The 25,833-nt window shown below is 46.0% G+C and overlaps 1 pseudogene; it reads left to right on the plus strand.

The window, feature by feature from the left end:
* Nucleotides 1-25,833, plus strand: part of LOC137537110 (oocyte zinc finger protein XlCOF7.1-like) — a 58,269-nt pseudogene that overhangs the window by 1,631 nt on the left and 30,805 nt on the right.

Raw genomic sequence — 25,833 nt, forward strand, 5'->3', positions numbered from 1 at the left:
AAGTTTTTTCCAGCCAGGTGGAATGAAAAAGTAGCTGGGTGGCTGGGATGGGGGAACACAGGACCGGTGCCACTCTGCTTACAGCATAGGAGAAGGAAGAAAGCTGATGACAGCCGAGTGCTCACCAAAATTAGCCAGGTGGTGCACCCAGTTAAAAGAGCCTGGGGAGAACACTGGGCTACTTTTACTTTGGGGGGAGGGTGGCTATTGGGGTACAGAAGGCTCCATTATGGGAGGGACTTAAAGTGTATCTGGGATGGGATAATGAAAAATATACTTACCTAGAGCTTCCTCCAGCCCACTCCAGGCTCATCGCTCCTCCATCTACTTTCTGATTTGTCCATAACTGGCATTAGAAAATTCTCCATTCTGGGCCAGGTTGCACAGGCACAGTCCGGATGCGCGCACTCCCATGTCACGTTCTGCACCAGCGCAGTAGTTCTGCATAGGCGGAGAATGCTTCCATCAATGGGAGTTTGCATGCAGCCGGGCCGCACATGCACTGTTGCCCCCAGAACCAGGGCCGTGGAGTCGGTACAAAAATCATCTGACTCTGACTCCTCAGTTTATGAAACCACCAACTCCAACTCTGACTCCAGGAAACCAAAATGGCTCTGACTCCTCAACTCCAACTCCTTAGTTTAATAGTTACCAGAACTGTGGATTTGGTACAAAAATCATCCTACTCCCGACTCCAACTTCTTTAGTTTATGAAAACTCCGACTCCAGGTACCCATAATTGCTCCGACTCCTCGATTCAGACTCCCAACTCCACAGCCCTGCCCGGAACAGAGGACTTTCCGGAGCCAGTTGCAGAAGAATGAGAAGATGAGGGAGTAATAAACCTGGAGGGGTTTGAGGAAGCCCCAGGTATGTATATTATCTTTTTATTATCTTATCTCAGGTTTTCTATATGGCTACTAAAGTATTTAATACTTTATGCACATTTGCTGCCTATACTGGGGCAGGCACAATTCAGGTAACATTTGTTGGATTTCATTTGTGGAGGATAACATTTGCTGCATATAATATGTGGGGTAATACTTAAAGACTCTTCAGGGCTGTGATTTAAACACATGTATTAAACTATGTAATATTGTCTACTTCTTTTATCTGCATTACATTTCCCAAACTTTGTTCTATTTTGGAAGCAAATTATAACAAACCCCTCCCACTCTTAGATCATACAAGCCAGTAGCAGTAACCCTAGTTGGGTCTTGTTTGCTAGTTTTCTAGTGCCCCCCCCCCCGCCCCCCCCCCCCCCCCCCCATGTGCCATACATTATAGCTGGTATCTCACCTTCCTAGTAATAATTCAGTTCAATCATATCATAGAGATAAGACATGTCCATCCAGTATAGCCATGTCTCCCCTGTGTCCCTCAGCATTGCCATTATCCTGCAGTATGTGATGTTTATTCACCCTAGTAATGCCATTTCTTTCCCAGTATAGCCATGTCCACACTCCAGTATTGCTCCCTTCCCCCACCTCCATGCAGAGTAGTAACAGGAAGGATTTGCATTGGTTTATAGCTAGCTGTCACTGTGTGCTCCTGTCCTCTGCTCCCATTAGCCTCAGTCTCTGCCTCTCCTCATATCCTCATCCATCTACCACTACCAGCACTGCTGTAACATCACAGGAATGGTAACAGTTGGGAGGTGGATGTGAGGAGAGGAGAGGAGCCCAGCTGGAGAGGAGGCAGAGGGAGGAGGGAGGACAGGACTGCAGCACGCTGTGAGTATAGTGCACAGGTAGCTATAAACCAACTTATTATGCTTTCCTGTGATACTCTGCATGGCTCTACCAACCACAAGTGACAGCAATGGGGAAAGGGGTATGCTGTATCGGTAGTTTCACCACTGACAACTGTACAACCTTTATTATTTATCAAAAGGCAGCAGCATCCTGTATGGATCACATGACCACATCACTTCGGATGGATGAGGACCAGAGTCACATGACTGAGAGGATATTCAACTTCACCCTGGAGATCATCTATCTGCTGACTGGAGAGGTGAGAAGGATTCCGGGAGGTCACATGACATCACTTGTATCTGTATGTATTGTAACATGTAATTGAAGACCGTGCGTTACATCCTCTCCCCTCTGTGTAGCACCACACACCAGTATCAGAGCTGTAGAGATACATGGAAGAAGTAATTCTTTACAGCCATTAAGTTCTGCAATGGAATAGTGAGCAGTTCATCAGGAAATGGATATCACTGCCCTACCAGTATATTAGCTCCATCATAGAGGCAGCATGCTCACATAACATGGATATCACCGCCCCACTGACACATTAGCTCCATCATAGGGGCAGCATGCTCACATAACATGGATATCACTGCCCCACTGACACATTAGCTCCATCATAGGGGCAGCATGGTCACATAACATGGATATCACTGCCCTACCAGCACATTAGCTCCATCACAGGGGCAGCATGCTCACATAACATGGATATCACTGCACTACCAGCACGTTAGCTCCATCATAGGTTCAGCATGCTCACATAACATGGATATCCCTGTCCTACAAGCACATTAGCTCCATCATAGGGGCAGCATGCTCACATGACATGGATATCACTGTCCTACCAGCACATTAGCTCCATCATAGGGGCAGCACACTCACATAACATGGATATCACTGCCCTACCAGCACATTAGCTCCATCATAGGCGCAGCACGCTCACATAACATGGATATCACATCCCTACCAGCACATTAGCTCCATCATAGGGGCAGCATGGTCACATAACATGGATATCACTGCCCTACCGGCACATTAGCTCCATCATAGGGGCAGAATGCTCACATACAGTGATGTGAAAAACTAGTTGCCCCTTCCTGATTTCTTATTCTTTTGCAGGTTTGTCACACTTAAATGTTTCTGATCATCAAAAACCGTTAACTATTAGTCAAAGATAACATAATTGAACACACAATGCAGTTTTAAATGATGGTTTTTAATATTTAGTGAGAAAAAAAAACTCCAAATCTACATGGCCCTGTGTGAAAAAGTGATTGTCCCCCTTGTTAAAAATAACTTAACTGTGGTTTATCACACCTGAGTTCAATTTCTGTAGTCACCCCCAGGCCTGATTACTGCCGCACCTGTTTCAATCAAGAAAGCACTTAAATAGGAGCTATCAGACACAGAGAAGTAGACCAAAAGCACCTCAAAAGCTAGACATCATGCCAAGATCCAAATAAATTCAGGAACAAATTAGAACAAAAGTAATTGAGATCTATCAGTCTGGTAAATTTTATAAAGCCATTTCTAAAGCTTTGGGACTCCAGTGAACCACAGTGAGAGCCATTATCCACAAATGGCAAAAACATGGAACAGTGATGAACCTTCCCAGGAGTGGCCGGCTGACCAAAATTACCCCAAGAGCACAGAGAAAACTCATCTGAGAGGCCACAAAAGACCCCATGACAACATCTAAAGAACTGCAGGCCTCACTTGCCTCAATTAAGGTCAGTGTTCATGACTCCACCATAAGAAAGAGACTGGGCAAAAACGGCCTGCATTGCACATATCCAAGGCGCAAACCACTTTTAAACAAAAAGAACATTAAGGCTCGTCAATTTTGCAAAAAAACATCTCAATGATTGCCAAGACTTTTGGGAAAATACCTTGTGGACCAACGAGACAAAAGTTTAACTTTTTGGAAGGTGCGTGTCCCGTTACATCTGGCGTAGAAGTAACTCAGCATTTCGGCAAAAGAACATCATCCCAACAGTAAAATATGGTGGTGGTAGTGTGATGGTCTGGGGTTGTTTGTCTGCTTCAGGACCTGGAAGGCTTGCTGTGATAGATGGAACCATGAATTATACTGTCTACCAAAAAATCCTGAAGGAGAATGTCCGGCCATCTGTTCGTCAAGTCAAGCTGAAGCGATCTTGGTTGCTGCAGCAGGACAATGACCTAAAACACACCAGCAAATCCACCTCTGAATAGCTGAAGAAATACAAAATGAAGACTTTGGAGTGGCCTAGTCAAAGTCCTGACCTGAATCCTATTGAGATGTTGTGGCATGACTTTAAAAAGGCGGGTTATGCTAGAAAACCCTCAAATAAAGCTGAATTACAACAATTCTGCAAAGATGAGTGGGCCAAAATTCCTCCAGAGCGCTTTAAAAGACTCGTTGCAAGTTATCGCAAACGCTTGATTGCAGTTATTGCTGCTAAGGGTGGCCCAACCAGTTATTAGGTTCAGGGGGCAATTTCTTTTTCATACAGTGCCATGTAGGTTTTGAGTTTTTTTTTCTCACTAAATAATAAAAACCATCATTTAAAACTGCATTTTGTGTTCAATTATGTTATCTTTGACTAATAGTTAATGGTTTTTGATGAGCAGAAACATTTAAGTGTGACAAACATGCAAAAGAATAAGAAATCATGAAGGGGGCAAATAGTTTTTCACATCACTGTATCATTGATATTACTGCCCTATCAGCACATTAGCTCCATCATAGGGGCAGCATGCTCACATAACATGGATATCACTTCCCCACCGACACATTAGCTCCATCATAGGGGCAGCACGCTCACATAACATGGATATCGCTGCCCTACCAGCACATTAGCTCCATCATAGGGGCAGCATGCTCACATAACATGGATATCACTGCCCTACTAGCACATTAGCTCCATCATAGGGGCAGCATGCTCACATAACATGGATATCACTGCCCTACTAGCACATTAGCTCCATCATAGGGGCAGCACGCTCACATAACATGGATATCACTGCCCTACCAGCACATTAGCTCCATCATAGGGGCAGCATGCTCACATAACATGGATATCACTGCCCTACCAGCACATTAGCTCCATCATAGGGGCAGCATGCTCACATAACATGGATATCACTGCCCTACTGGCACATTAGCTTCATCATAGGGGCAGCATGCTCACATAACATGGATATCACTGCCCTACCAGCACATTAGCTCCATCATAGGGGCAGCATGGTCACATAACATGGATATCACTGCCCTACCAGCACATTAGCTTCATCATAGGGACAGTATGCTCACATAACATGGATATCACTGCCCTACTAGCACATTAGCTCCATCATAGGGTCAGCACGCTCACATAACATGGATATCACTGCCCTACCAGCACATTAGCTCCATTATGGGGGCAGCATGCTCACATAACATGGATATCACTGCTCTACTAGCACATTAGCTCCATCATAGGGGCAGCACGCTCACATAACATGGATATCACTGCCCTACCGGCACATTAGCTCCATCACATGGGCAGCATGCTCACATAACATGGATATCACTGCCCTACCAGCACATCAGCTCCATCATAGGGGCAGTATGCTCACATAACATGGATATCACTGCCCTACTAGCACATTAGCTCCATCATAGGGGCAGCATGCTCACATAACATGGATATCACTGCCCTACCAGCACATTAGCTTCATCATAGGGACAGTATGCTCACATAACATGGATATCACTGCCCTACTAGCACATTAGCTCCATCATAGGGTCAGCACGCTCACATAACATGGATATCACTGCCCTACCGGCACATTAGCTCCATCATAGGGGCAGCATGCTTACATAACATGGATATCACTGCCCTACCAGCACATTAGCTCCATCACATGGGCAGCATGCTCACATAACATGGATATCACTGCCCTACCAGCACATTAGCTCCATCATAGGGGCAGCATGCTCACATAACATGGATATCACTGCCCTACCAGCACATTAGCTCCATCATAGAGGCAGCATGGTAATTTTTGAATTGAAAATAAATTGTTTATTTTGTGGCCACTTTTAAGGCATACGAATGATATCGCCGCCGGTAGACTTGGGCGCAGGATACAGCCGATATTCGGCTCACCCTGCTTCTGCACAAGTTCCGGTGGCGTTAATTACTATTCCCCCTCCAGGTCCAGGTGGATGGCCGGGAATGATGTAATTTGGCTGGCAGCTATTGCTGGAGGCCAAATTAGTGTTTTAAAAGTAACTTCAGCTCCGTCTTCTAACGGCGCCAAAGTTACTCCCTGTGCGCTGCTATAGCCGTAATTCCTATTACGGTCTATGGTGGTGCCGGCTGCGCCCAAATCTCCTGCGCTGGATTTGACATGCTCAAACTTTAAGGTGCCCATACACGGCACAATCAAATAGTTCAGTTTTCCTTTTTGAATTTTTTTTTTTCCAAACAATTAAAAGCAATTGATTATTCCATTTTTTCGAGAAAAATGTGATCAGGTATTTTGAAAAAATCTGGTTGATTGCTTTGAAAATTGAATGGTGTATGGTAGGTTTGATAATAATCATATAAAAATTTTTTTTAAATTAATCATGTAGGCTACCTTTACATTATATCCTGTGGCAAATTGAAATAGTGTTTTATAATTGGGTCAGTCATTGGTTTTCTCTCTTTTGGGTGGAGCCACAGAAGGTTCCCTAGCACAATTGGTTTCCCCGCCTCCTCTTGAGTTATATGCGAGTCAGTATCCCCAGAGTGCCCTCCCGACTAGTCATTGTGGAGTGTAAGGGATCGTGCAATTATCCTACAGTCATGTTCTGCATCCCTCGCTGTCTTTTATGTCCCTTCACCCCTGGCAACATAGTGTGTAACCCAGCACAAGGGCTGACCTGTGTCCACTGGTTAAGTTGTAGCGGAGAGTGAAATAGTCACTGTCCCATGCTGGATGTACAGTTCAAAGCGGAGTTGCCGTTTCCTCCAGGGCTCCCCTATTTCTGTGGTGGCTCAGAAGCAGTGCGGTGTAGCAGATCGTAGAGAGCAGCAGCGTCACGTTCAGCTCTGGGGATTCCCTTGCCTCTCTGCTCTGCTTTCTGTGTCTCAAGGTGCCACTAGATGGTGGCATAAGAGGCAGCGAGCGGGGCAGAGAGGCACTACACCGCACTGCTTCTGAGCAACCATGGAAATAGACAGCGGGGAACCCTGAAGGAAATGGCACCTCCATTTTGAACTGTGCATCCACCGTGGGGCAGTGGCGATTTCTCTCTCTCCTCTACAACTTACCCAGGGGACACAGGTCAGTCCTAGTGTTGGGTTACACACTATGTTGCCACGGGGGTGAAGGGACATAAGAGACAGCGGGGGATGCAGCACGTGAGTGTGGGATCATTGCACGATCCCTTACACAGGTCAGTCCCCTTGTGCTGGTTACACACTATGTCATGCCAGCCTACCAGTCCAGTCCACATGTGTTGTTCCTTATCCCTATCCTGCTAGCCAGACACTTCAGTCTGCACTTGTCCCTGTCCCAGCCTACCAGTCCACATGTGCTGTCCTTCTCCCTATACTGCTAACCAGACACTTTAGTATGCACTTGTTGTCCTTGTCCCTGCCATACCAGCTTACCAGTCCAGCTATATCGGCCTGCCAGTCCACATGTGTTGTACTTCTCCCTATCCTTCCAGCCAGCCATTCTATTCTGCACTTGTTGTCCTGGTCCTTGCCATGCCAGCCTGCCTGTCCAGATGTGTTGTCCTTATCTCTATCCTGCTAGCCATACACTCATATGAATCAAATGAAGGGTTGAAGTGGTACTGAACCTAAAACTTCCTATTTATACTGTGGAGAGGTCTATACTATAGAGGGGGCTTATATGCGAGTCAATCACTGTTTCCTGGTTTTTAAAGGATACATGGGTACCTCAGCTTATACACATGTCTGCTTATTCATGATTATATACGGTAGTTGTGCCATCTAGTAGTAATATAAGAGGTTAGGAACACCCAAACCTATATCACCCTTACTCCTGTCTAGTGTTTGTCTGGTAACTCTAGGCTACATCTTCCCCCAGATAAAGGTGAAGCAGGATTTTTGCTTCAAGGATAGATCCTGAAGTGTGAGCACCATGGGAAGCGTACAGAGTGCATAAAGTAATTTCTGTTAAATTGTCAATTTTACTAACATAATATGCCCAAGCCAAATCTCGAATTCTATAACACACACTGGACTAAAAAGAGGTGAGGAGGATTCTGGGAGTTCACATGATGTCACTCTGTGTTATCTATTTTAATAAAACACACAGCTGATGGAGAAAGGATGAGGATTCTGTGAGTGTCATGTGACATTCTTGTTGGTATCTCTATACAGAGCTTTTCTCCGGGGAAGTTTGGGGATCATGTTACCATCACAGTGCCCCCACCTCACTCCCTGCCATGTAATGGACACAAAGAGAAGATTCTGGAAGTTACCAGGAAGATGATGAAGCTGCTGACAGGAGAGGTGAGCAGTGCTGGGAATTATGGGACATTATCCAGTAATACAAGAGATTTGTCTAGGTGGTAATGGTATCATGTGTGTCAGGTTCCTATAAGGTGTGAGGATGTCACCATCTATTTCTCCATGGAGGAGTGGCTATATATAGAAGGACACAAGGACCTCTACAAGGACACCATGGTGGAGAATCAACCGCCCCTCACATCACCGGGTAAGAGGAGACTATCATTTCTTGTACAGAAGGGAGCAGTATGGAGGGTCCACTTGGATATTCCCATCATCTGCTAAAGACAGAAACTATGAATTTACTGTGCGTGTTTCCTACAGGTGGATCCAGTAACAAAGACCCACCAGAGAGATGTACAGGTCCTCTTTATTCCAGGGATTGTCCACAAGAAGATCATACCATCCCCCACCATTATCAGGTAGATGAAACTGAGGGTCATTAGAGACGTCAAACTGCGACACATTCTTTCCTTTTGTGTATGCTGTTATCTGTGTTCTCATTTTATATTATTTCTCACTTTGTGCACTTAGGATCCAGAACTTCTACATGGAAGTGCAGTGGTTAAAGAGGAAGAAGAGGAGACATATGTGAGGAGTGATCAGCAGTCTATGGAGGAGGGTGTCATGATGAGGACAAGTAAAGAGGAAGAAGAAGAGACATATGTGAGGAGTGATCAGCAGTCTATGGAGGAGGGTGTCATGATGAGGACAATTAAAGAGGAAGAAGAAGAGACATATGTGAGGAGTGATGAGCAGTCTATAGAGGAGGGTGACATGATGACAAGTAAAGAGGAAGAAGAGACATATGTACAGAGAGATCAGCAGACTATGGAGGAGGGTGACATGATGAGGACAAGTAAAGAGGAAGAAGAGACATATGTGAGGAGTGATGAGCAGTCTATGGAGGAGGGTGACATGATGAGGACAAGTAAAGAGGAAGAAGAGACATATGTACAGAGAGATCAGCAGTCTATGGAGGAGGGTGACATGATGAGGACAAGTAAAGAGGAAGAAGAGACATATGTACAGAGAGATCAGCAGTCTATGGAGGAGGGTGACATGATGAGGACAAGTAAAGAAGAGGACACTGTTACAGAGGGCAGAACAGGTGAGTAATCAGCAGTAAATATAGAATAATGTGTATCTGTATTGCTGTTATGCCTGTCACTGCTCACAGACTGGCCATATTAGGGGTTATGCTATGTGCTCATGTTAGATTTTTGCCATCTCAAAAAACGACCATTCATGATTGTGTTTGGTGACAGCTTAGTAACAATAACAGTACAGACACCCTGATAGATTTGGAGCACCCTGTTCTGTTCTTTGGAGAGGGTGGATGTTCTGTTCTGTGGAGAGTGAGATCCCGCTACATCTCACAGTAGAGATACAATGCTTATCAGGCCAGGACTCTCCTACTCTGAGAGCGACTATAATGTCACATGTAGCTATAATCACTTATTATTTTAACCAATAAAATCTACCATATGTGGTTTAATCTAGCTTTACAAGCCTGTGGTAAGCTGATAATGGTAATTTGGTATTTATTTCCTTTATTTGCACAAATGGGAACAAGAGAAAGAAAAATGTACATTACAAGGGGCATATGAGTGACAGGAGGATACAATCCTATATAATAATGAGCATGTGTCGCTGCGTCCAGCAGTTATGCAGCGTCCCTGTTATTTTGTTACTGCACATGTGTGCAGTAACGGACAGCTGGAGGGACCAGGGAGCGAGGTGGGTGGGCGGGCAGTTGCGTGTGCCCATGCGCAGTGACTGGCGGCGGTAATAAGAGACCTAGAGCGCCTTTTTAAATGGGCTTGGGTCTACTAGTGGTAATAAGGATGTGTGAGTGACACCACATTGCTCTACAAACAGAACACAGAACTCTTGCTATAAGTACATACACATTGCTTCCAATGTCTCATTAATCTGTACAATTTACTGCTTTTCCATGTGTGGCCAATGCTTTACGTGTAGGGAGGTCAATGAGATGCAAATAGCTCTGCACTTGTATGCAAATTGTATGCAGCCAGTCTCATTTATCAGGAAGTACATTTAATTGGCTGAATTCCAAGATACATAGCAAGGAAATGAACAGCACTACTTAAAAACAGGCAAGTGCCTACCTGCAAGAGAGTGCAAGCCCCACTTGTGGGATATAATACACACCGAGCATACACATGACCTGTCTACCACTGGAGGATGTTGGTTTCCGTAACAGCTTGCATGCAACCTATTAAGTACTCGTCCCTCCCACTGCGAAGAAGTCAATCCTCCATGGGAGGGGCCTAACACTAACTAAATCCTAACCTATGTATATGCATAGCCTGGGTGCGGCTAATCAAATAAAATCGAAAATTTAAAATTGCGCAAAAGGTGGATCGGCGCAACACCAGGCCGCCTCCGAATGGCCTCCATCAGAGATGCGCTGAGCCCCCCCAGGAACTACAAACGCACCTTGAACCCAAACAGAAGCTCTGCATATACACCAAAAGCATGGCTGTTAAGTGGGAGCAGCTGACCAAAAACGAATTACATTAGTACATAGCAAGGAAATGAGCAACGCAAAACAGACTAGTGCCTACCTGCAAAAGAGTGCAAGCCCCACTTGCAAGCTGTTAATGGAAACCAACATCCTCCTCTAGTGGTAGACAGGTCATGTGTATGCTCGGTGTGTATTCGACCCCACAAGTGGGGCTTGCACTCTTTTGCAGGTAGGCACTAGTCTGTTTTTAAGTAGCGCTGCTCATTTCCTTGCTATGTACTAATGTAATTCGTTTTTGGTCAGCTGCTCCCACTTAACAGCCATGCTTTTGGTGTATATGCAGAGCTTCTGTTTGGGTTTAAGGTGCGTTTGTAGTTCCTGGGGGGGCACAGCGCATCTCTGATGGAGGCCATTCGGAGGCGGCCTGGTGTTGCGCTGATCCACCTTTTGCGCAATTTTCAATTTTTGATTTTATTTGATTAGCCGCACCCAGGCTATGCATATACATAGGTTAGGATTTAGTTAGTGTTAGGCCCCTCCCATGGAGGATTGACTTCTTCGCAGTGGGAGGGACGAGTACTTAATAGGTTGCATGCAAGCTGTTAATGGAAACCAACATCCTCCTCTAGTGGTAGACAGGTAATGTGTATGCTAGGTGTGTATTCAACCCCACAAGTGGGGCTTGCACTCTTTTGCAGGTAGGCACTAGTCTGTTTTTAAGTAGCGCTGCTCATTTCCTTGCTACATACTAGATACTAGATATAGATGTACATAGTCTACAAAAAAAAAAAACCTATGAAGCAATAAATATGAGGCACCATTCACAGGTAAAAAAGGTACCAAAGCAACATGTGGGTCAGAAATAATCACTAATACATGGCTAATGCCACAAACTATGAGGTATCAGATAAAGCTATTATGGCCTGGTGATCCAAGGAAGAGCAGCATGCGGAGGTGAAGGGGAGAGAATGTGAGGAAATAGAGGAGTAAGGAGGCAATGCAGCCAGGAGAGTCCCACCACAGTGTGCTGTTAGAGGAAACGGAGGATGAGTGTAAATAGCGACAGGCGGTGCTTGAGAACCATAGTGTAAGGCGCACAGCGGTGCAACAAGATGAGGGACTTACCAGGCAACAACACAATGGTGAAGGGTGGGCTGATGTGAGCCCCCCGCTCTGGGCCATCGCAATTCACTGGCTAAGCGGCCTCTTCTGGACAAGTCCTTTGTTACGCCTCTCTTTCCTCACTTTCCCTCCTCTTTCACCTCTGCATGCTGCTCTTCCTTGGATCACCAGGCCATAATAGCTTTATCTGATACCTCATAGTTTGTGGCATTAGCCATGTATTAGTGATTATTTCTGACCCACGCGGTGCTTTGGTACCTTGTTTACCTGTGAATGGTGGCTCATATTTATTGCTTCATAGTTTGTTTTTTTCAGTACATTATGTACACCTATACGCTGCTTTATATGTTTTATTGTTTTATATGTTCATACATGTGTATCAAATAAAGCTCGTTTTTGTACTTCGCTACTTGGTAGTAGTGGTGTGGTTTCTATTGGATTTACTTTTTCTCCTGTGTTTGGTGATAACTAGTGAGGGTCAGTGACATGCTAATAACTCTGAGATGGTGCTAATTATATGCAAAGCGATGCAGCTGCTGCATCTGATCCATTTTAAAACTGAATCAACTTGGAATTATCAGCAGCTCACTGACCCTCCCTAATGATAATTGTTCCTCCCCTCACAATTCTCTAACAGGAAGTGATGATGTTTCTCTATTTGCAGAGATTTGTCTCTCTGTATCCATAGACTCTACAACGGATGATGATGACATTGGACAAGAGTCTCCTGCAGATATCCTGGTTACCCCAAATATTCCTCCAGACTTCCCTCACCTGTCTAACCCCGAGGGGCCTCCTACCCAGCACAGCTCTGCCACTGCTGGAGGATCTTATTCCTGTTCCACATGTGGGAAATGGTTTGGACGTAAATCAACCCTTGTCTTACATGAGAGATCTCACACCGGAGAGAAGCCCTTTTCATGTTCTGCGTGTGGGAAATGTTTTGGGCGGAAAGGACACCTTGTCAGACATAAGAGATCTCACACTAGTGAGGGTCCCTATTCATGTGCTGAGTGTGGGAAATGTTTTGGAGAGAAAGGAGACCTTGCTAGACATGAGAGAACTCACACTGGTGAGAAGCCCTATTCGTGTGCTGAGTGTGGGAAATGTTTTGGGCAGAAAGGACACCTTGTCATACATAAGAGATCTCACAATGGTGAGAAGCCCTATTCATGTGCTGAGTGTGGGAAATGTTTTGGGCACAAAGGAAGCCTTGTCATACATGAGAGATCTCACACTGGTGAGAAGCCCTATTCATGTGCTGAGTGTGGGAAATGTTTTAGAGAGAAAGGAAGCCTTGTCATACATGAGAGAACTCACACTGGTGAGAAGCCCTATTCATGTGCTGAGTGTGGGAAATGTTTTGGACAGAAAGGAACACTTGTCCAACATGAGAGAGCTCACACTGGTGAGAAACCTTATTCATGTTCTCAGTGTGGGAAAAGTTTTGCAGAGAAATCACAACTTCTCAAACATAAGAGGTCTCACACTGGTGAGCGCTATTCATGTACTGAGTGTGGGAAATGTTATATTTACAAAGAAACGCTTACCAGACATAAGAAAACCCACACTGTTGAGAAGACCCATGCATGTGCTGAGGGTGGGAAGTGATTTGGAGTGAATTCAGACCTTGGCGGACATGAGAGAACTCACCAGTGAGAAATCCTATTCCTGTACTCAGTGTGGGCAATGTCTTGGACATAAAATACACCTTGCTAGACATGAGAGGTGTCACGCCTCAGCAAGTGGTTGCCCATGGCAACCCACCAGCTCAGGATTCTGACTGGAGAACTGTTTTCCCTTCTAGGACTTTTAGACGTGCCCGGTGGCACCTAGTGGCTGGGATCTGATATGCATCCCTGTTTGCAGGTGAGCAGGTGAGCTTACTTCCAGCACACACCACTTGACAAACAAACCTGTGAAGGGCATACTGTATATGTGGATTTCTGTTGTGGCCTATGTGGTCATAAAGGAGGAAACATTTACAGAGCAGTTTAACCCCCCAAGTACCATGCAGTGTGGGAGTCTCCCGCTGGCTGTACTGCCACCTAGTGGTCCTAGATGAAATGACATAAGTATATGAATTAACCACTTCTCTACCCTGGTCGTTTTTACAGTTTAGCTCAGCTCTGATTATTTTGGCAATAACTTTCTCAATAATTATCACACACACACACACCACACCACACCACACCTACACACACCTACACACACACACACACCTACACACACACACACACACCTACACACACACACACACACCTACACACACACACACACCCCACACACACCACACACACCCCCCCCACACACACACACACACACACACACACACACACACACACACCTACACACACACACACACCTACACACACACACACCTACACACACCTACACACACACACACCTACACACACACCTACACACACACACACACACACACACACACACACACATATATATGTATAGGCACACACACACACAACTTAATTTTCTAAGCATTTTAAAAGGAAAATGGGGAGAAAATTTTAAAAACGCAATATATCCACTTTCATGCATTACAGCTGGAAAGTGTAATGGTTAAGGGCTCTGCCTCTGACACAGGAGACCTGGGTTCAAATCTCGGCTCTGCCTGTTCAGTAAGCCAGCACCTATTTCAGTAAGGAGTTTCTTGGGCAAGTCTCCTTAACACTGCTACTGCCTACTGAGTGCGCTCTAGTGGCTGCCTCGCAAGAGCTTTGAGTCCGACAGGAGAAAGGCGCTATACAAATACTGCAATTATTATTATTATTATTATATAGTTCTATTGTACATTAAACCCACACATTTTATTTGTCTATCTCTCCTATTTATTTAAACAGTTAATTTGTTTTCATCGTTTATTAGTAACACATTGTATACCCTACTCGTGTGTTACATCTGTCTTCTCCAGGAATTGAATCTTGAATTGATCTTGGGGGGAGGAGAGGAGTTTGCTGTTCTTTTTGGAGCAGATAAAAATGCTATAAACAGCGTTATCTAGGATTTTGTAGAGAGGAGAGTGCAGTAACTTATTTTCACGTCATGGGGCAGGAAATGGTTAAAGGTAAAGACATCAATAAAATTATAAAGTGGTCTGTATTAAATTAACCACATACACTTTCCGAGATGATGTATACCAGGGAAAACAATATAAGGACACTTGGTCTGTTACGGACAGTCCCTATAGTTATAGAGATAGAGTTGGTCGCTCTTAAAGATAAAAAACTGTGTAGTCAGTTAGAGTGCCCCTTTAGGCGGCTCTTTTGTGTAGAGACACGTGTGTATATCTCTCTCTCTCTATATATATATATTATATCTCTATCCGGTTGTAATGGAGGTTTTTGCTTATCCCCCACTCCGACAGTGTGTTAGAGTGGTGTAGCTATTCCACATCAAATGTATCTCACACAATAGGGGACAGTTTTATTGCTCATGCTCAGTCAATGTCACATCATACATTCGACCTGCATTGCTCATGATTGAAATACATCCTGTCACCTAGATAATGCTGAGGTAGCAAAGTGACGAAGTGCTATATTACAAAGTGCTTGTATATGAAAGTTCTGACATGTTTTGTGCTCTAACTGGGGCTATTGCTGGGGGAAACTTTGCTGGTGGGGGGTGCACTTTATGTCAACTGTATATATGTATCATCTATGTGACAGGATGTATTTCAATCATGAGCAATGCAGGTCGAATGTATGATGTGACATTGACTGAGCATGAGCAATACAACTGTCCCCTATTGTGTGAGATACATTTGATGTGGAATAGCTACACCACTCTGACACACTGTCAGAGTGGGGGATAAGCAAAGACCTCCATTACAACTGGATATGGATATAGATATATGGATATAGATATAGATATAGATAGATAGAGAGATAGAGAGATAGAGAGGTAGAGAGATAGAGAGGTAGAGAGGTAGAGAGGTAGAGAGATAGAGAGATAGAGAGATAGAGAGATATAGATAGATATATACGTGTCTCTACACAAAAGAGCCTCCTAAAGGGGCACTCTAACTGACTACACAGTTTTTTATCTTTAAGAGCGACCAACTCTATCTCTATAACTATAGGGACTGTCCGTAACGGCCCAAGTGTCCTTACATTAAATTAACCAGTGGAAGAATGAATGATTTTATGAGGATATAAACTGAGTAAAAGAAAATCTGTGTGCCAGTAAACTTTTTCCAGCTGTTATTCGGGCGTTCTGGACTAAGGGCTTTCCACACTTGTATCCAGAACACTTCCCTCTTTTGACAAGACACAAAACATTGATCTTGTGCTTTTCTCCCGGCAGACTCAGTACTTCAGGTGAACGGCCAGAAACGTAACTAGGGGGAGCAGCCCCTGTGACTGCAGAGGGGCCCAGAGCTGTGAGGGGGCCCCAACTGCTAACCTACCCTTTCTCTAATAACCCAGATCAGGTGTTTTGTGACTACACTTATTATGGGTGTGAAGATCCTGATGGCCACACTTGTTTTATGACCCTTGTGAGACGGTCCCCAAGGCTGGGAGGGTCACCAGGGGAGTCCAGGGAAGGGGTGTGAGATGGGAACAAGGCTGGGAGGGTCACCAGGGGAGTCCAGGGAAGGGGTGTGAGATGGGAACAAGGCTGGGAGGGTCACCAGGGGAGTCCAGGGAAGGGGTGTGAGATGGGAACAAGGCTAGGAGGGTCACCAGGGGAGTCCAGGGAAGGGGTGTGAGATGGGAACAAGGCTAGGAGGGTCACCAGGGGAGGCCAGGGAAGGGGTGTGAGATGGGAACAAGGCTGGGAGGGTCACCAGGGGAGGCCAGGGAAGGGGTGTGAGATGGGAACAAGGCTGGGAGGGTCACCAGGGGAGGCCAGGGAAGGGGTGTGAGACGGGCCCCAAGGCTAGGAGGGTCACCAGGGGAGGCCAGGGAAGGGGTGTGAGATGGGAACAAGGCTGGGAGGGTCACCAGGGGAGGCCAGGGAAGGGGTGTGAGACGGTCCCCAAGGCTGGGAGGGTCACCAGGGGAGGCCAGGGAAGGGGTGTGAGACGGGCCCCAAGGCTGGGAGGGTCACAGAGAAGAAGGAAAGGAAAGTTTGTGAACCTTAAAGGATACCACAGCCCACAGGCCCGCTTCCCGTCCATCCCAACTCACTCCCCCTCCACTCTCTCTCCAAATCGCCGCTCCCAGCATGACTCCAGCTAGCATGTCACGCTAGCTTGATTAGTGGAGCGCACACGCTGGGCAGGGAGGAGGCGGGGGAGTGTCCGATCTTCTGCCGTCATGATGCGGCGGCAGAAGGGAAGATGATTGGACATACTGCGCATGCGCAGTGCAGTATGTCTGGGTCAGGGGTCAGATGAGTCGGCCGGTACCGGGAGCTGTAGCAGACGAGCGGGACCCGACGGCTGGGAGCCAGGGGAGCGGTGAGTATGTCCTTTTTTTTCCCCTACACATGCTGCATTTATTTTACCACAGCCTGTGGGCTGTGGTATCCTTTAAGGGACCCCATATAAATTATTCGGGGGGGAGGGGGCATGATTTGTAGTTATGACCCTGGCTATGGCCACTAAAGGCCCTCTTCACGGGTGACCAGTAGATACATACACTACACAATACATACATAGACATATGACTATGGTAGGGACTAGATTGTGAGCTCCTCTGAGGGACAGTTAGTGACAAGAATATATATACTCTGTACAGTTCTGCGGAAGATGTCGGCGCTATATAAACACTAAATAATAATAAAAAATAAGGGACTTTTTGTTGTGTTTTTATTTTATTTAACCCTTTGTGGAAATGGGTAAGGGGTACTTTGTACCCCTATACTCATGTCTCCTAGGAGGGGAGCTGGTATCTTTGAGTCCCCTTCTTAAAGGGGACTCCCAGATGCCACCATGCACCTCCTGGGGCACCGGTAGTGGGGAGAGCCCCTTGTCCATGGATTGGACAAGGTCTCTGGGGGAGGGGAAGGCTTGGCTGCCCCTTTCCCCCAGAGCCCCCCCCCATACCATGGACCATGCAGGCTGGTATAGCTCAGGGTGCAAAGCCACATTCTGGTTATCCCAGCCCACATGGAGTTAAAGAGGCTCTGGATGGGGGACCCCACATCATTTTTTTTTTCATTTCCCACACTCATAAAAAAAATTCATATATACATATTGATACATTATCTGGGGATCCTTACATGTTTTGCCAGGATTTCTGGGTACCACAGTGTCTCAGGGTTCATAATATAGTATCATTCACTGATGCATAAACAAACCTGTACATAGACTGTGCAAAGTCAAGTCTGTCCCTGCGCTGCTACAAACATTCCACCTAGCAAGAGAATACATGGGGGGGGGGCGGGGGGGGGGGGGTGAGGAAACATCACCTCAATATAGTTAATCATTCAATAATTATACAAGATATCTAAACACAATATAATGAGAAAAAGATTACAACTAGATATACAAATCTAATGGTGTCATGACTTTGAAAAAGGGCGCATCCTACCGATACTTCCTGTCCCGTGCTGTGCTCCATCCTCCCGACTCTTCCTGTCCCATGCTGTGCTCCAACCACCCAACACATCCTGTCCCATGCTGTGCTCCAACCTCCCGACACTTCCTGTCCCATGCTGTGCTCCAACCTCCCGACACTTCCTGTCACACAGCAGATGGTCCTGGACATCCAGATTATTTAACGGTCTCTGCAGAGGCCCCCTGCTGGGCACAAGTGAGTACAGTCTCCCTTCTTACAAAATGGTGTGCGTTCATCCCTACTCCTCAGTGTCCCGTCTCTATGGTGCATGTGGATACTAGGAAGATAAGAGGCGCATTTGGAGATGGTGGATACGTGTGTGTGTGTGTATATATATATATATATATATATATATATATATATATATATATATATATATATATATATATATATATATATATTGTGTGTGTGTGTGTGTGTCAGAAATTGTTTGAAAAATATCTTGCCTACCTTACACAAGGAGATAGTAGCTTAATTGACACCCAGGAACACTACTATCTTTTTTTGAGCACCCTATTTGACCTGTGGAAGCAGTTTAAGCTGCAAAACGTGTTGTCTGAAGTGCTGATCGTTAATAAATACCTATATTCTTTTATTAAACAGATGTCTCCTTGTGTAAGGTAGGCAAGATATTTTTTGATCAACTTCTGATATATATATATATATATATATATATATATATATATACGCATCCACCATCTCCAAGGGTGCCTCCTTTCTTCCTAGTAGCCTGATATTCACCCCACACAGTGGGGTTTTTCTACTTCACCTTTGTGAATTGAAGCCTTTTTAAGGAGCAGCGACCATTACTTTAATGACCGAGTGGGGACGGGACTTCCTCACAAGCACAGATGAGTCATTGCCTCATTGAGCAACCAATACTTGTGAGTATATCTACTCTTACCCTAGCCAACTGACTTACAATAATACACCAGAACAGGCTCCCGGTGTCCAGGTGGTTTTTCTCCTCATTTTTCTGCAGTTCCTATGGTGCATCTGCCATCATATCACAGACAGCACTGGCACCATAGAGATGGAACCTAGAACCTGGAAGGATGAGGACGGGTCGCACGTGTCCTCTGTGGACCCTGGAGAGGTAAGATATTTCACCCTTCTGCTCTGCGCTCTAACCCTAGCCCATCTCTCTCCCTCTCTACCACTTCACCCTGGGTGATGATCTACCTTGCCCAGCCCTGCTTCCAATATTACAATCTCCTGCTATCGCCACTCCCCCTGCAATCAGGAACTTCACCCCTCTGTCTCCCCTAAGCTTCCATATGTAGATATCAGATAACTTTCCTATGGGTTACAGCTGCCAGTGTGGATTGGAGGAGCACTGCGCTGCACTGGCCTCATCACTGTATCCAGACACCCTAGGGAGGAAGACCACTTCAGTTTGATGCTCTATGGGGGGGAGAGGGGAGAGGGGGGGGGGCAGGTAATTGTGCCTACATGTGTAACTACAGACATGCTTTATGGCAACTTCAAATAAATGTGACATTACCTACATCATGGAGCAGCAGACATGCTTACCACAATCTGTTTCTTCCTTTACTTCTTTCCCATTACTAATTTCTGATGCTTGCATGAAACTTGGCACCTGAATGGTCATGTCTTCACCAAGGATATCAAATCTGTCCAATAGTGTCCATTGGATTCTACATCCAAGCTGTGACCCCGTCCAGTCACCTGATTTCCAGGATACTTCCCATATGCTCAGTGATGGTGGAGGGAGGAGAGGACTTCCATTTCCCAGCTACCAGTCTGTCAGCTGCTGGGGGGAGGAGCACGGCCACAAGAGACTGAGAGTCCCAGGAGAGATATGAAGAGATTAAAGGACAACTGTAGTGAGAGGTATATGGAGGCTGCCATATTTATTTCCTCTTAAGCAATACTAGTTGCCTGGCAGCCCTGCTGGTCTATTTGGCTGCAGTAGTGCCTGAATAACACCAGAAACAAGCATGCAGCTAATATGTCAGATCTGACAATCATGGCAGAAACACCTGATCTGCTGCCTGCTTGTCCATGGTCTATGGCTAAAAGCATTAGAGGTAGATCATCAGCAGGGTAGCCAGGCAACTGGTATTGCTTAAAAGGAAATAAATATGGCAGCCTCCGTATACCTCTCACAACAGTTGTCCTTTAAAGGGAACCTGAACTGAGTAAAATTATGTAAAATAAACACATGATGTAGCTGCAAATGAACATTACATACTAACCTCACCATCAGTTCCTCTCAGAAGCTCACTATTTTCTTCTTACAGTGATCCCTTCCAGTTCTGACAAGATTTTGTTAGAACTAAAATATACCAGTTGCTGTCAGTTATATATCAGCAGCTGTCAGTTACAGCTTAATATGCAAGGTAATTTCCATGTTTCCCTATGGCTCAAGCGGGTGATATTACAGTTTAACAGTGTGCTGACCAGGAAGCTGTTATGGGGCAAAGGCCATTTTCAAAATGGAGGACAGAGAATTCCATTGATCACAGTGGACAAATAGGACGCAGGACAGGAGAAATAGATTGATGAGCAGACTACATGGGAGTTAAGTATGAGTACCTGTGTATTTTTATTTTGACTTTTTATTTTCAGTTCAGGTTCTCTTTAAGTGGACATCCAAGTCCAGACAATTTCTCCAGTAATTCTGCCTCTTTCTCTGGCATGCCTCCCACCTTTTTGAGGTAAGAAAAAGGGACACTTAAGCCACGCCCCTGACACTCCCTTGATCACGCCGCTGACACACCCTTAGTCACACATACCATAAAGATTTTATAAGAACAATATGTTGATATGTTGTTTGGTAATTTAAACCACACTGGTCCTTTCTATCCTAGTTCATTCCCCTTCATATTAACATTTGAAAGTAAGAAATATAACAATGTAAAGGGTGGGAATAAAAGTTAGAGTCAAATTCATTTTTAGTAGAAAAATACATATATTTACATGAGTTAGAAAAAGGGATTGGGTTTCCAAAGGGGGACTGTTACTTTCAAAAGAGGGACAGCTGGGAGCTATGAGTCTGGTGCAATAAATTGACACTTCCTGTTATTATGGAGCCACATCCATATGGCAGCTTTACATCTCTGAGGAATAATAATAATTATAATCTGATTTGTTTGAGGATGTCACTATCTCATTGGCTTGCTGGTGGCTGTAACAAAAGACATCTAATACCATAGCATCTTCCGAGGTAGACATCGTGTTCACACTCCTGAGACACTCAATAGACCACAAACAATGATTGGAGGAGCACCAATGAGTGTATGTAGTAGCATGCCAAGACCCCAACCCTAGTGTCTCTTACGGTATTTCAGTCCAAAAATGCTAATAGGTTGGCACTGCTAATGTAAATATAGCAGCATAAGCTGTGTGCATGCTGACAATGGTCACAAGACAGGGAAAGGGGTGAGTGCACTAACTGGATTAAACCCTGGCTACAAGGGTCAGTTACATTAAAAATACATGAAGCCAGGCACATTGCCTCAAGATAGGACATTTAATACGTTCTTTGGGAGTTGTTAAAGGTGGGTGTGGCCAGAAAAATGGCAAAGTCAGTAACCCTTCGCAAATGTTCATAGAGAGAGAAATGGCTAGAGAGAGGCACTGGTACGTATAGAGCAAGGGAGGAGACAACCTGATGTCTCTGGCATGGCTGCCCAAGATCTGTAACCACTGTGCGCACATTGCGCAGAAGACATCACAGAATTTAGTTCTTTTTCGACGGATGACTGACTGAAAGGGATGGACATTTGGTAACACTGGTATAGAACCCCCTTAGTAATGATATCCCCTCAGTTCATACTCCCTCTCAATAGTGCCCCTTTAGTAGAGAATCTCAATCTGAAAATGCTTTAAAGTGATATTTTTATTAAGGACCAGTGGAATTTGAATTATAAAACAACATATTTTCTTATGAAATCTTTATGTTATGTGACTTGGGGAATGCTGGGGGAATGATGAGGGGCGTGGCTTAAGTGTTCCTCCTTCTTATCTCAAAAAGATGGGAGGTAAGGGTAAGACCACCTCAGTATAGAGCCCCCTTCGTAGTAATACCCCCTCAGTACATAGTGCCTCTCAATAGTGCCCCTTTAGTAGAGAATCTGATCTCAATCTGATAATGCCCCCTTTGTAGAGAACTAGGTAATGCCTTGGCTGGCCCCATTATATAGTGGCACTGGCCATTTACTTACTGTAAGAAGATGAGGCAGGAGGTCTCAGTGGTGGCCTCTGTGGTCTCTCCGGCAGCAGTGCAGCTTTGGTGGCAGCTCGGTCTCTGGCTCTGTCTGGCGGGTCGGTGGTGGTCTCTGTGGTCTCTCTGGTAGCAATGCAGCTTTGGAGGCAGCTTGGTCCCTGGCTCTGTCTGGAGAGTCGGTGGTGTCTGTGGTCTCTCCAGCAGCAGCACAGCTTTGGTGGCACCTTGGTCTCTGGATCTGTCTGGTGGGTCGGTGGTGGTCTCTGTGGTCTCTCCAGCAGCAATGCAGCTTTGGTGGCAGCTTGGTCTCTGGATCTCTCTGGTGGGTCGGGGGGGGGGGGGGGGTCTCTGTGTTCTCTCCAGCAGCAATGCAGCTATTGTGGCAGCTTGGTCTCTGGCTCTGTCTGGCAGCTCAGTGGTGGTCTCTGTGGTCCGTCCGGCAGCAGTTCAGCTTTGGCGGCAGCTTGGTCTCTGGCTCTGTCTGGTGGGTTGGTGGTGATCTCTGTGCTCTCTCTGGCAGTAGTGCAGCTTTGGTGGCAGCTTGGTCTCTGGCTTGGTCTTTGGGGGATCGGAGGTTGTCTCTGCGGTCTCCCCGGCAGCAGCACAGCTTTGGTGGCAGCTTGGTCTCTGGCTCTGTCTGGCTAGTTGGTGGTGGTCTCTGTGGTCTCTCCGGCAGCAGTGCAGCTTTAGTGGCAGCTTGGTCTCTGGCTGTTCCTGGCGGGTCGGTGGTGGTCTCTGTGCTCTCTCCGGCAGCAGTGCAGCTTTGGTGACAGCTTGGTCTCTTGCTCTGTCTGGTGGGTCGGTGGGGGTCTCTGTGGTCTCTCCAGCAGCAGCTTTTGCAGCAGCTTGGTCTCTGGTTCGATTGGCGGGTCAATGGTGGTCTCTGTGGTCTCTCCACCAGCAGTGCAGCTTTGGTGGCAGCGTTCTTCTCTGGCTCTGTCTGGCAGGTCGGTGGTGGTCTCTGTGGTCTCTCCAGGAGCAGTGCAGCTTCGGTAGCAGCTTGGTCTCTGGCTCCGTCTGCCGGGCCGGTGGTTGTCTCTGCGGTCTCTCCAGCAGCAGCGCAGCTTTGGTGGCAGCTTGGTCTCTGGCTCTGTCTGGCGGGTTGGTGGTGGACTCTGTGGTCTCTCCAGCAGCAGTGCAGCTTAATCTCTGGCTCTGCCTGGCGGGTCTCTTGTCTCTCCGGCAGTAGTGCAGCTTTGGTTGCAACTTGGACTCTGGCGGTTTCAAGGCAACTTGGTCTTTGGCTCTGTCTGACGGGTCAGTGGGGGTCTCTGTGGTCTCTTCGGCAGCAGTGCAGCTTTAGTGGCAGCTTGGTCTCTGGCTCGGTCTGGGGGGTGGGTGGTGGTCTCTGTGGTCTCTCCGGCAGTAGTGCAGCTTAGGTGTCAGCTTGGACTCTGTCTGTTTCTGGCGGGTCAGGGGTGGTATCTGTGCTTTCTCCGGCAGCAATGCAGCTTTGGTGGCAGCTTGGTCTCTTGCTCTGTCTGGCGGGTCAGTGGTGGTCTCTGGCAGTAGTGCAGCTTTGGTGGCAGGAGGAAGAAAGGGTTCCCAAAGAGGGACTGTCCCTCTGAAAAAGGAACAGTCAGGAACTATGCTGCTGTTAATATACAGACAGCTCAATTTTTATGTGTTTTTTTACGGACTGCTCATCCAAATATAGACGGTTGGCAGCCCTGGTTATAAGCAGTATTCAGCACTATGTGACGTTTTTATTGTTTTTTAAGGGTAGTTCCACTATACCTCTGATGGGAGATAAATAAATCTAGAGCACAATTTTTTACTTGGTTTGGAATTGGAGAAGCAGTAATTGGGTGGACTTTTCTAGGAACTATGAACCCCTGTCATTTGTACTGTATTGATCCTTTGCTGTGCAATCCTTTCCTAAACCCTGGTGATTAGTTCATTATTGTGGCAGGCTGGTAGTGATCGGTTGATTCTAGTGGCAGACAGGCAGTGATCTTTTTATTCTAGTGGTAGGCTGGTAGTGATTTGTTGATTCTAGTGGCAGGCTGGTAGTGATCTGTTGATTCTAGTAGCAGGCTGGTATTGATCTGTTGATTCTAGTGGCAGGCTGGTAGTGATCTGTTGATTCTAGTGGCAGGTTGCTGGTAGTGATCTGTTGAGTCTAGTGGCAGGCTGGTAGTGAGCGGTTGATTCCAGCAGTAGGCCGATAGTGATCTGTTTATTCTAGTGGTGGGCTGGTAGTAATCAGTTGATTGTAGTGGCAGGCTGGTAGTGATCTCTTGAGTCTAGTGGCAGGCTGGTAGTGATTTGTTTATTCTGGTGGTAGGCTGGTAGTGGTTAGTTGATTCTAGTGGTAGGCTGGTAGTGATCTGTTGATTCTAGTAGTAGGCTGGTTGTGATCTCTTGATTCTAGTGGTGGGCTGGTAGTGATCTCTTGATTCTAGTGGCAGGCTGGCAGTGATCTGTTGGTTCTAGTGGCAGGCTGGTAGTGATCTCTTGATTCTACTGGCAGGCTGGTAGTGATCTGTTGATTCTAGTGGCAGGCTGGCAGTGATCTCCTGATTCTAGTGGCAGGCTGGCAGTGATCTGTTGATTCTAGTGGCAGGCTGGTAGTGATCTGTTGATTCTAGTGGCAGGCTGCTGGTAGTGATCTGTTGAGTCTAGTGGCAGGCTGGTAGTGATCGGTTGATTCCAGCAGTAGGCTGATAGTGATCTGTTTATTCTAGTGGTAGGCTGGTAGTGATCAGTTGATTCTAGTGGCAGGCTGGTAGTGATTTGTTTATTCTGGTGGTAGGCTGTTAGCGATCAGTTGATTCTAGTGGTAGGCTGGTAGTGATCTCTTGATTCTAATGGCAGGCTGGTAGTGATTTGTTTATGCTGGTGGTAGGCTGGTAGTGATTAGTTGATTCTACTGGTAGGCTGGTAGTGATCTGTTGATTCTAGTGGCAGGCTGGTAGTGATCTGTTAATTCTAGTAGTAGGCTGGTAGTGATCTCTTGATTCTAGTGGTGGGCTGGTAGTGATCTCTTGATTCTAGTGGTAGGCTGGTAGTGATCTGTTGATTCTAGTAGCAGGCTGGTAGTGATCTGTTGATTATAGTGACAAGCTAGTAGTGATTGGTAGATTCCAGTGGAAGGTAGATAGTGAGTAGTAGATTTTAGTGTTAAACAGGTAGTGATAGGCAGTCAGCAGAAGACAGATGACAATAGTAGGTGTTGCTGACAAGCAGTGGGTGACAGACATGCAGTTGGTGCCAAGGACCAGTAGGTGATAATATGCCTATGCTGCCAAACAGC

Source organism: Hyperolius riggenbachi, chromosome 10, assembly GCF_040937935.1.
Source record: "Hyperolius riggenbachi isolate aHypRig1 chromosome 10, aHypRig1.pri, whole genome shotgun sequence".
NCBI classification, from domain to species: domain Eukaryota; kingdom Metazoa; phylum Chordata; class Amphibia; order Anura; family Hyperoliidae; genus Hyperolius; species Hyperolius riggenbachi.